This window comes from Pelodiscus sinensis, chromosome 15, assembly GCF_049634645.1.
Source record: "Pelodiscus sinensis isolate JC-2024 chromosome 15, ASM4963464v1, whole genome shotgun sequence".
Taxonomy (NCBI): Eukaryota; Metazoa; Chordata; order Testudines; family Trionychidae; genus Pelodiscus; species Pelodiscus sinensis.
Window position 1 is genome coordinate 37,741,268 of NC_134725.1, and position 12,267 is coordinate 37,753,534.

The following is a 12,267-nucleotide window of genomic DNA, read 5'->3' on the forward strand; positions in this document are numbered from 1 at the left end:
GCTTCAGCTGAGGAGATGGACATGGAAAACAGAAACACTCCTCCCCTACTGAGCTCTTGATGAGGCACATGCTAATGGTAAATTAGCCTGCATCCCCTTAACTCTGCCCCCGTGTGTCACTATGACTCAGTGCTGAGGGACTGACTGTCTCAACAATGCCTGTGATGACACAGCAGATCTCAGCACCAGGGAGTGGGGAACCCTGGGATGGACTCTTGTGTGGCTGGTGCTGCACAACAGGCCACATTATGGAACAGCATTGCCCACGTGGCCTGTGCAGGTACTTGGCTGCTCATCTGGCTACTGGGGAGTTGTGCTCAGGCCCCATGAGTCCCCAGGGCTCCCTGCTTCGTGCAATGCCCTGCCCCTAGCTTTTGCTGGCTGGCATGGGCATGGCAGAAGGTGGAAGCTGATGACTCAGCTACATAAGCATCAGGGCCCTGAAGAAAAGGAATTGGTACCTGCCCTTTGGAGAATCAAGGGGAGTCATGTGCAGTTTGCAGCTTTCAGGTTCACAAGCACCTCTTAGCACAGAGCTGGGGTTCTGGGAGCTGACCAAACCACCCCCTTGGGGTACCCCAGGCTGGCCAGTGCCTTTCCACACCTTTCAGCCTACTGAGCACCCTGGGACGGGTCATGGCACACCCATTGGTGCTGATCTTTGGAAACAAAGCTGTGTCTGGGACAAGAGGCCAGTTGTTCCCAATCCTTCTTGGCTGCCCCTGTCCAACCAGGGTCCTGAGCCCCCATCTGTGCAAACCTGCATCAGGGCAGCTCATACAACATCCTGCGGAGTCAAGTCCACAAGGAATCAGAGTCCAGTGCAAGAGGCAGGATACAGCACAGGGCTGTGCTGGTCATTGAGCTGGGCTAGGGGTATTCACATAACTGTAATTGCCCATCTTTAAGCAAGGGGCTTGGCAAGCAAAGACCACAGCCTGCTTTCTACCTGGGCAAACTCTCTGTTAAAAACCCTTTTCTCCTTCGATTAAAGACACAGAAAAGAAGGGGAAATGGTGAATGCATTTGAAATGCAAAGTACTGAGCACAGCTTCCTTTGGAAGGGCATCCCTTGGCCCCTGTCACTTCGGTGGCGGGCAGGTTTTCGTTGGAAAAAGCCCATTGTCTGACAGTCTTAGCGCGCATCAAAGCTGGCCATGTCTGTCGCCCTGCGCGGTGTCTGGCATTCAGCTGGAGCGGGCAGGGGCTGCGACGTCCTTGAAGTCCCTCTCTCTCTGGCCTGTTCTGGTCAGGACCTCTCTGAGGCCCAGTGTCCCAGGACATGGTGGAGACAGAGGATAACATGATGGCGACGCTCACTCCAGTTGCCTGCATCTGTTCTTCTTTTTGTTCCCCACCAGAATCTCGTAGGCTTTACGGCCCAAGGGGACCATCGCAACCCTCTCGTCTGGCACTCTGCAGGCCAACATGCTCATTTGGCTCGTTCACTCCCAGCTCCACCTCTCCTGTTTTTAACAAGTCCTGTCATTTCAACACAGCCCTGGAAGCGGGTCAGTGGGGCCTGCCTGTCTGACCCAATTACTCTGTTGCCCGCTGCTACCTTTCCCCATCAGCTCGTGTCCCTGCCCGTACCTGGAATGGCTTGGGAACGCTGCTGTGCTTTCCCCAGCTCAGCGCACGATTCAGGTGATTGTATAGGCCCACCTGTCACAGGCTTCATGCTGCCCTGGCCTTGCGCTGCCTTGGAAAACAGGGCCCCTGCCTCACCCCAAGCTCCTGCCAGGATCTGCTCCTGTTCAAGCCCAGGGAAATCTGTCTGGCCATTGCTTTCACGCCCCAATTCTGCAGAGACTAGGTCAGCCATAAATGCAGGCGCCATGCTGCCTTTATGGGCTTTGCTCTGCTTGGCTTGATGGATCCAAACTGCTGTTCATTAACCGTCATGAGCAGCAGAAGCCGGCTTTCCCCTCACCCCCATCCCAGGGAAACGCTGCTGCCAGCCGCACATGGAGCTCCTGCCGCGTGCAGGGAATCTGCTCCCAACGGCCCCAAGAGGGGACAAATGAGACAAGCAAGAGCGTATGGAATAGGGCTCCCTCCTTCCCCAGTTGGGCCCCTTGCTGTCCTTCTGTGGGGATCTGCCCATCTCTCCCTCCTCTTCAGTGGCTACATTCCCCCGCGGAGAGGCTGGCAAGGCAGTGCGTGGCAGCAGACAGATGACAGCCGGCCATACAGCTCCTTTATTGCAGACGCTCCGAGCGGCAGTGGCAGGATGCCAGCCTCCCCCAGGAGAGCAGCACCTGGCAGGAATGGAAGGTGAGCATGATCCATGGGGTGCAGGCCAGGAGGGGAGAGGTTTTGAAGGGCTCTGCGGGGCACTGACCTCTCCACCCAGCCAAGGCATCTGCTCTGCACTGAATCCTGACAAAGTGATGTGGCACCTCCTAGCTATGCTGGTCTGCTCGTTAGCCCTGCATGTCCCGGTAGGGTCAGCATTTCTACCCCCAGCTAGTGAGGAGACGTCTCTCCTGCTCCGGACAAGGACTACCCCATAGCACTCCCATGCTCATGCAGTGGGCCGTGCAGTGTCTGGGGCTGAGCAGTCTGCCTGCCTGCCTCCAGTGTGCACAGGGTACCACTGCCTGCCTGCTTTCTGGGAGCAGGCCCCCGAACACTTCCCTGCTGTCTGCTCCACCTCCCAAGCTAACTCCCTCCTCCAGTCGAGCAGGACCCTACTACATCAGTGGCTGCATTACTCCAGGCCAGCAGCTGTTGGAGCCAGCTCCTGGTGGGACTGGTCTTCCAGGAGCAGGAGAGAGTCTCCTATTGGAAAAGACCATAAAGTGTGGAGGACTGGGGCTGGGATTCAAGGGGGCACCTGCCACCTGCATATGCAAGGCATGCACTATCTGTTCCAGCGAGGCCCCTGGGACCATTCCATCCAGCCCCCTCAATGGGCATGGAGCATGCCAGTTTTGTAGAACAGTCCAGCATCCTCCATACAGTGTGACTTCATGTGCACTATATAGACGAGGTCACACCACACAGAGGAATGCCATTTTGCACATAAGTGGACTATTGCATGCCTGGCTAAAATGTCATGGCACACTGCCGGCCAGGATTCAAGGTGATAAATGTCTCCAGGCTGCAGGGACACTGGGTGAAGGGTGGGCAGGCCGAGCACAGCAGTAACTTTACTCTGGCATTAGTTTCCCTTCGTAAAATGAATTCAGTGAAGAGGCCTCTACCATATTTACCTCCACGCTATAAATCAGGGGCTAGCAGCTCTGAGGAGCAGCGTTATTCATCTGGCAGGTCTAGAAGTCATTACATTTCATTATGAGGTGCACTGGGTTTTTATTATTTAGCAGTTTAATTCGCCCCTCAGAGATATCCATCTTGGCAGATTTCACTGTACATGGGAAGATTTCAAATGTATAATGCACAATGGCCGTCTTCCCCTTTAACTGGTGCCTGCCTCCATCAAGTATTCATTTAACACAAGCTCCGGCGGATATCTGAGAATCAGACGGTGCCAAATCAGGTAAGTAAGTTGAGACTCAGAATGAATACAGACATCTCTGGTAGGAACCAGCAGCTGGCAATACAGAAAGAAACACTCTTCTGAGAGCCCAGTTCAGGAACATTCCAAGTACTAGGGAGACGTGCCTGTGTCTGCTTGAAGTCCTTGTATGAACTCAGTGATCTGTTATCACCAGGTGGCACTTTCATGGCCAACGCATCGGTAATAGCGTATGGTATGTGGCTGAACTCTTAGCAGCAGTGCTTGCTAGGAGTCGTGCTAAGTGATCTTCAGGCTACCTATGGACTTATTTTAATCCCTTTCACCTGATCCTTCCTCCAGGAAAAGCTCAAAGCACTTTGCAAATGGTGTATTACCCATCACTGAAAGGCAGCCACCGCTGGCCTGGAAGGCAGCAGCTTTCTGACACCTCCCAGCCACAGCCATGTGACATCTTAGAAGAGGAGATGACTCGGGGTTTGATACCCTATGGAAACTGGAGAGGAAAGATGTGAATACAAGGGCTCCATACAGAATAGCAGTGGCAACAGAACCCCCTCTTGGAGAGGGGAATGCTTGCAAATGGTCAACCAAGTATCACATCTCACCCAAAAGGGGGGACTGCTGAGAGCACAGTACCTCTTTGTCCTGCCCAGGAAAGGGCTCCCCATACTTCATTGCCACACCTGGGTTTTCTTATGAGGTCTCCCCTTCAAGCACCAAACTGCCCCAGTCCTGCATAGCAGATGAGATCCCCACTCTAGGGGTACCTCCTGTTCCTGACAATCAGCTGATGCAGTTAAGGAGGAATACCGTCCGGGGGGCCTGTGTCATGCTCTTCTAGCAACGCACTAGCAGGCTCTCTGCCAGGCGAGGACGTGCACAACGAGCAGTTTAATAACATGTCAGTGGGAAAATAATGACATTTCTGGTCTGCAAATATCTTTCTATTAAAATAATAATACTAATAATTTTAAGGAAGGATCTGATGAAGCTGATATTAAACTTTGAGTCTGCCTGGACTCCTTGAGAGTGAGGAGGCAGGTGATATAAATTGCACTGCTGCAAAAGGGCTTAAAAAAACCCCATCGCTCATTTTGATTGATATTAGCTTCACAAATTAAGCTTTAAATTTATCTAAAAATAAATTTGCTTCCGCACTCTGCATTCCCGATGACAAGTGCTTTTCTCTTCTCTTTGTTGCAAAGTGGCAGGTTTGTCATCGCAGGATCAGCATCCTAGGAAGGGAAGCTCTTAAATGAGTTTGGAGGGGCATGTGTGCAGTGGGGCAGGGGTCTGATGAAATGCTCAAGGCCTGCATCAGATCTTTACGGAGATGCCCTGGGCTGAGGGTACTCACTAAAGGCGTTGCCTGGAGTCTTTTCCTCTCCCTCCTCAGGACTCCACAGCAGAACTATAAACTCAGCTCTGCACAGCGTGGGAACGTGCTGTGGTCTGTATTTCTCTGGCACAGACTGGTCCTTATGCTTTGGGTGTGTAATAGGATTATTGACTCCTTTTTCAATCCTCACTTTGTTTCAGTTAATGGGAACCTGGGAGGTCAATTTGCTTTGAAATTGACCTTAAAAGACATCAATAGGTGTTTATTATCTATGTGGTGTTCCTGCAGCGCCCCATCTGTGGCTAATGCAAAGTTCAGGAATATTTACCAACTATTGACTACAGTCTGAAATACATTTTGTATCCTGCCACAGTAGCTGTAGGCATGGTTCCTGTGCTGCTCCCCAGCCAAGGCACAGCCTGTTATCCTGAACTGTAGAAGTCAGAGCTGGTATTCCAGAGGATCTCCTCTTTCACTGCCCAAGTGACTTTTGGTGGTGTCTGCATCAAGCAAGAAACCCAATCCTCAGTCAGTGCAATGCAGATAGTTTAGGGAAATGGTGCCTGGAGAAAGAGTCCATTTCAGACTCCCAGCTTGCTTAGAATCTGGGCCCTTGTCTCAGTACAGTACCAAAGTGAAGGTCATGCAAGCGTATTGGGTAGCTTAGTGCTGTCAGATAGCCAGCCATGCGTTTCTGGCCCATAACAGGGATCGGCTGCACCTGTGTCTATGATATGTCTAGCTTAGGGGGTGTGTGTGCATGAGTGTGTGTTAAAGCGGACGTGGAGAAAAAAGTAACATCTGCTCCTAATGCATCCCAAGCCATTTTAAAAACCACTCACATCCCTTCCCTCAGCTTTGGGACATTAATATCTTCGGGGGAAAAATTGGTTTATTTTCAATTAAGCCAGAAAAATCTCAGCTCCTGAGCTGTAGTGGGAGGCACCCAGTGCAGTGACAGCCTGAGCACACAGGGGCATGCGGGCCCAGAGGAGCCCCCACCTTGCCCTGGCAGGGGGTCGTCTTAGTGTGCCCGATAGGACCCTTTGCACATGCATAGGTCTGAGCCAGCTCTTCCTGGGCCTCATACACAGGAATGTCAGATACTAGCTGGCCAGGGGACTGGCACCGGTATGAGGGGAATCTGACTGGAGAAAAGGTTGATTGTTTCCAAATATTATCTTGCATGACATCTGCAGCCGGCCCAACTCCTCATTAGATTAGGCAGCCTGCACTCAGAGCTGAAACCATCAGCTTTTCCTAAGTAGTGATAATGAAACTTATTCATTCCCTTGCCCTGGGGAAATACTTGCACCACAACGTGAGAGCTATGTGTAAATCACATTTAAACAGAGCCAGCACAGTTAATGCTAGGGGCTTGTAATCACGTATGAAGATGAAATATCCCCTTTTTTGCAATCTTTTTTGCTTAGCAGACTAGGGTTTCTCCTTCCTCTGTGCTGGCGAATGGCCCTTGAGGATTTGCAGGCTAGGATCCCAGGAATGGGAAGATGAGTGCAGGAATCAGCAGGCAGGCTGTGTTAAAGGACTGTGTCAGCGGCCAAAGGGGCCTGTGGACTCGCTGAGGCTATGGGCTTCTTGCTGTAAACAGAGTCTGAATAAGGAGTCTGGAGATATTTTTTTTCTATGCAAAATCTGGATATTTATTTCATCTGCAAAGTGGGTCCAATGCAGGCAGGGCAGGTCCCCAATGAGCCAAGCTACAAAAAGGGCCAAGGAGGGGCTTCCAGATGAGCGCAGGCCTAATCCTTGTTCTGACCTGGTTCACCCTGCCCCTGTTCCACGTTATTCCTGCCCCAAGCGCACTTCCCCAGTGAGTAACAGGGCGCTGCAGCCATGGAGCTGGGGGGAGGGGACTAGGGACACTGACACTACCTTTCTCTAACACCTGTCTCCCTTCAGCCTGCAGTGCTCTTCTCTCAGGGCCAACTCTGGATTTGGCCCCATCCACACTAGAGCTGGGAGAACAATTCCCAGCTCACACAGCCACCAGACTTGTGCCAGTGAGCTAGAACTAGGAGGAGAGCCTGAGCAGCAAGCAGCCACACTGCGTGGTCACACTGAGGATGACCCAGTGGTTTCTGGACAGGTTTGTATTTGGGGTGGCTACCGCAGCTACGTTACTACTGTTAGCATGCCAGCTTGAGGCAAGTGAGCATAACAACACTTGTGCAAGCGTGGAATCTCACCCCCAAGTCCAAAGGCAGAGACAGCCTTTGGGAGTGACCCACCAAGGCATGGAAGTGCTGGGGTCCCATACCCTAGCACTCACCATCCCTGCACATTACAACAGCAGGTGTGACACACACTGGATGGGACACTCATGGGGCAAGCCCTGTAGCTGCCTGAGTGTTCAGCACCTCAGGGTGGTGGCAATGTTCCCTCTAATCTTTTCTGTTTGTGGGTGAATTTTTCCATTTCTGTGTGGAATCAATTTTGTTATGTGCACCAATGCATGTGCAGATGTGCATCACCAGTAGAAGCAAAAACCTAGCCGTGGGTGCTCTACTAATCAGCTGGGTGACATTGGAATCTCCCCTGTGCAGCCACACCAGCACCCAGCATACAGAGAACACTGAGTGGGAGCCTCCAGCATCCTCTGCTCCCACAATTCAGATGAGAAATAGCAGGGATGCTAACTGTCCAGGCCAGGTATTGAGCTAGTTTAAACACTGGACAAGCCACATGCTATTCCCCACAGGGGCCAGCTGTCACTCTGCTGGGGGCCAGGCAACCCAGTGTTATTCCAGATGGGATAACATGGCCAAGAGGTAACGGCAGCATTGATCAACTGGGCTAGCCCATTTCACCAGCCAAGAGCAGTTCATCTCGTGCAGCCCCTGTCCAAGGAGGTGGCACGAATCAGGAGCATCAGGGAGAACACGGCAGGGAATTTCTGCCCCAGCCAAGCACGTGTGGTAGAAAAGGGCGTAGGACATCTCACTGCCCTGAGAGAGCTGCGTTGGGGACCCTGAGACTCCCACAGTCACTTAGCTACAACATTTTGTCCCCCAGAAATGCACTGCACAAAAGCCAAGGCAGACCCTCAGGCTGTGTCTACATCGGTGTGATCTTGCGCAAAAGCACTCGCTTTTGCACCAAAACTTGCTGCCTGTCTACACAGGCGGGGAGTTCTTGTGCAAGAACACTGATGTTCTAATGTATGAAATCAGGGCTTCTTGCGCAAGAACTATGACGCTCCCGCTCAGGAATAAGCCCTCTTGCGCACCTGTTCTTGCACAAGAGGCCAGTGTAGACAGCTAACATGAATATCTTGCGCAAGAAAGCCCGATGGCTAAAATGGCCATCAGAGCTTTCTTGCGCAAGAGAGCGTCTACACTGGCATGGATGCTCTTGCGCAAAAGCACATGCCAGTGTAGACGCTCTCTTCTGGAAGAGTTTTTGCACAAGAACTCTTCCACAAAAGAATTCGTGTGCAAAATCATGCCAGTGTAGACATAGCCTTGGTGTGCAGCCTCCTATTTCCCTGGCTGGCTATGCTGCTTCCTTGGCTACCTCCTCTGCTGAGTTTGTCCTCCCACCTGTGAGCCAGTCTGGCTGCCTCCCCGCCCTCTCTTGAGCACCGTAGGCCCCTCCCTCCAGCCCAAGCCAGCCACTGCACACTTGTTTTCAGCACTACGAATTAAGTTTATAGCAATATAATTATATTGCAAGTTGCTACTGCCCCTAACACATCCAATTCTCCCCGCTTCCTTCCCCGAATTGCACCCGTACCAACTGCTCTCATCAGCCCACTAAGCCCTGCTCACCAGCTCTTTGGCCCAGTTCATCCACTGCTCGGTGCAGCTGCACCTCCTCCTTGTGAGCACCTTGTTATCAAGACCTCATTGCTTCCACCGAGGGCAGCTCCCACCACTCTCACCAGAAGCAAGTTTTCCTTTAATCTAGGCATGTCCGCCTTTCAGGTTAGGGCCCCTGCTTTGCATGCCATGTCTTTGATCGGCCTGTCATCACACTCCCCTGCCTTTATGCTATTTCCCCTCCCAGATTTCTCACAGTGTTGCCAGCCCAGGCTAGCCCACCCAAGCTCCTTTCTTTAAACTGTGCTTTCTTTCACCTCTTCTACCAACCGGGCTTCCCTGACGGAGTTACAACAACTTCCTGATGTTTCCTTGTTAGTCTAGGCCTGGGCTTCAGTAAACACAGGGGCTGTGTCTAGACTGGCCAGTTTTTCCGGAAAATCAGCCGCTTTTCCAGAAAAACTTCTCAGCTGTCTACACTGGCTGCTTGAAATTCTGCAAAAGCACTGACTTCCTACTGTAAGAAATCAGTGCTTTTGCAGAAATACTATGCTCCTCCTGTTCGGGCAAAAGTCCTTTTGCGCAAAACTTTTGCGCAAAAGGGCCAGTGTAGACAGCTCAGATTTATTTTCCGCAAAAAAGCCCCAATCGCGAAAATGGTGATCGGGGCTTTTTTGTGGAAAAGCGCCTCTAGATTGGCCACGGACGCTTTTCCGCAAAAAGTGCTTTTCCAGAAAAGCGTCCATGCCAATCTAGACTCTCTTTTCCAAAAATGCTTTTAACGGAAAACTTTTCCGTTAAAAGCATTTGCGGAAAATCATGCCAGTGTAGACGTAGCCGGGGATTTTATAGAGACTACCCCAAACTCTCTGGCTGTTGAGGTAGTTTCTGAAAGCAAGCAAGGCACAAGGCAGAGATCACTCAGTCTGCTAAAACAAGAGCACTTGATGTGTGTGCAACTCAGTCGAAGTTAACACAGGTGAAATGAGTTGGTTGATGGAGGAACGGAGAATCACGCCCTATGAAGCCAGCAGACACTGTTTTAAGGAGTGGGGGAGGACTAGCACTTTGGGGTTTGAAACTGCTTTTAATAAAAAAAAATCTCTCACATTCTTCAAACAATAACAAAAGCTAATAATAACGAGGGCACCAATAATGCACTGTTCATAGATGCAAGAGGTAATTGTTTAATTAAGATATTAGTGAAAACAAAAAACAAAAGCCAGCACATCGGAGGCAACAGCCCGATAACTGTAAGACTAATTATTTCCACTTGTCCTCTAAACTCAGTGCTCGGGGGTGGGCCATTTCCTGTTAGCGCTGCCATATGCCTGCCTTGGCGTTACGAAGTGCCACACACCCACCCCCAAGCAGGGAAAACTTGAGGGGTGTTTTACACCACTACTCACAGGTTGGGGGCACCGAGTGTGGCAGAAACTGAACAATGTCTTTCATGCTTAAGGGCATGGCATTGTGCCAGAAAGGCCTGGGGGACATGGGCCAAGCTACCTGACCCATCTGTGTGGTTGACTCACCCTGAGCCTCAGCGGTCTCACCCTGGTACACTCCCTTGTTAAGACCCGTTGGGAGACGCGTGAGTCAACCACACGGACGGGTCAGGTAGCTTGGCCCATGTCCCCCAGGCCTTTCTGGCACAAGGCCACGCCCTTAAGCATGTAAGACATTGTTCAGTTTCTGCCACACTCGGTGCCCCCAACCTGTGTGTAGTGGTGTAAGACACCCCTGTGTGGCACCTGCACCTTCCCTTCTCCCTTCCCCCTTCCCCCTCCTGGTACATCCCCCTTCCCTCACTTCCCCTGCGCCCTTTGCCCTCTTTTTCCCTGATGGCCACCCCCTCACCACCCTCTGCCCCCATTCCCCTCATGCCACAGTGCCCTCACACATGCCTTGCTCCATCCCCGCCTTCCTCACGCCCACCCCTCCTTTCGCGCCTTCTCTAGCACCTCCGCCTCCCCTCTTTAGCCCCCAATGCCCTTACCCTCTCCTCTCCCAGCATCACCCTGTCCCCCCTCCCACTGACACCTTCCCTCCTGCCCTTTTCCTCATTGTCTCCACTTGGCCCCCTGGCATTTGTCTCTCCTCCTCTTTCTTCTCCTGACTTGCCCCCATCCCCTCAGCACAAGCCCCTTCCTCTGCCATCCACCTTCTGCCTTCCAGTGAGCAGGGTGGCTGTGGCCCCGGCCCTGGCCCAGGCTCCAGGCCACGTACCGAACCATGCGGTGCAACGCTGGGCCACGCGGTTTTAAAGTCCTGGGCCTTGGCTTCACGCCACGCAACGCCTGGGCATCTCCCCTCTCAGCTATTGCGTGGCATTTCAGCACACCACGCATGTGCTCCCTCTGCCCCACGTGGCCTGTATTGACCAGTGCCAGGGAATTTCAAAAGTGCGGGGCTGCGGTGCCCCGCCACAATCCCCCCCCTTCCTCTTCCAGCAGCCGCCAGCCGGCCCTTTGGCAGATGGCCCACCGGGAAATTCCCGCCAAGCCAGTCCGCCTCTGGAGCTGGCACTGGCATGGGGCCTATTGAAGCGTGGGACCCGGGGCAGCCGCCCCACTCGCCCTGCCCTATATCTGCCATTGCCAGACGCTACCACAGAAAAGTGGAGCTCTGATAAGACATGTGCCTAGAAGGCTTTAGGCTGGCATTCCTGCTGCTGAGGCCACACTAGCTCCTAGCATAGAGTTGTAGATGTGTCGGCAACAAGGCCCTCCACGGGGTCAGCAAATCCAGCTGCCTAGCATGAGGCAGGACTGAGTCAACCTAGCCCAGCCCGGACAGGTCTGGCCAATCTGATTTTACCAATCTTCAATGACCGGGATCCCACAAGAAGCCGGTTCCCTACTTCCAATGGACTTCCAAGGGAGAAGAACGGATCACACGTGACATATGTGAAGACTGTTCTCAAGTCCACCAGTCTGCTGTTCTTCAGACTAAACCAGCCCAGTACAATTAACCTTTCCTCCTACATCAGGCTGGTAACACTTTCTCCGTGCTGCCGCTCTCCTCCGGACGGTCTCCATCTCTCACCTCCACCCCGTGAGGAAGAACACACCAGGAGTTGAATGAGTGAGTCTGTTTTGTGCAGAGGCACTGAGAGGTTTGTCAGCCCGCCAGCTTGGCATTTGGAAAGGAAAGTGCTGGGCTGTCTGAAGGCAGGAGCTGACAGCTCTGCTCTTTGTACTCCAGTGCTCTCCACTAGACAATGCCACTGGTGCTGTGTTTGAATGAACTGACTTTAGCATTTCTAGTGATGCTGACACCTCTTCAGCCCTCCGGACCCTCCTTGGAATGCGAGTGACGTTTGACTTGCCACTCAGAGCCAGCAGCCCAGGTCTGCGGACGATGGGAAGGAAATCTGACTTCTCCCAGGCCATTCCCAGCCTGACACCACTGGCCCTGTGGCGCCCTGGCTGCGTGGCAGCAGACGTGAGATTCAGCGTGAAACTCAACACGTCAGAACGCCAGTGCCAGCAGGCGGCATCTTACTGTGCACAGGACTCAGGCATTGCCTGGGTAGGACATCGCAGGCTTGTGTGAGGACACTTAGTCTGTGTCTAGACTACATGCCTCTGTCGGCAGATGCATGTAGATTAGGGTTGTAGGCAAAGGCAAATGAAGCCGCGATTTAAATTATCACG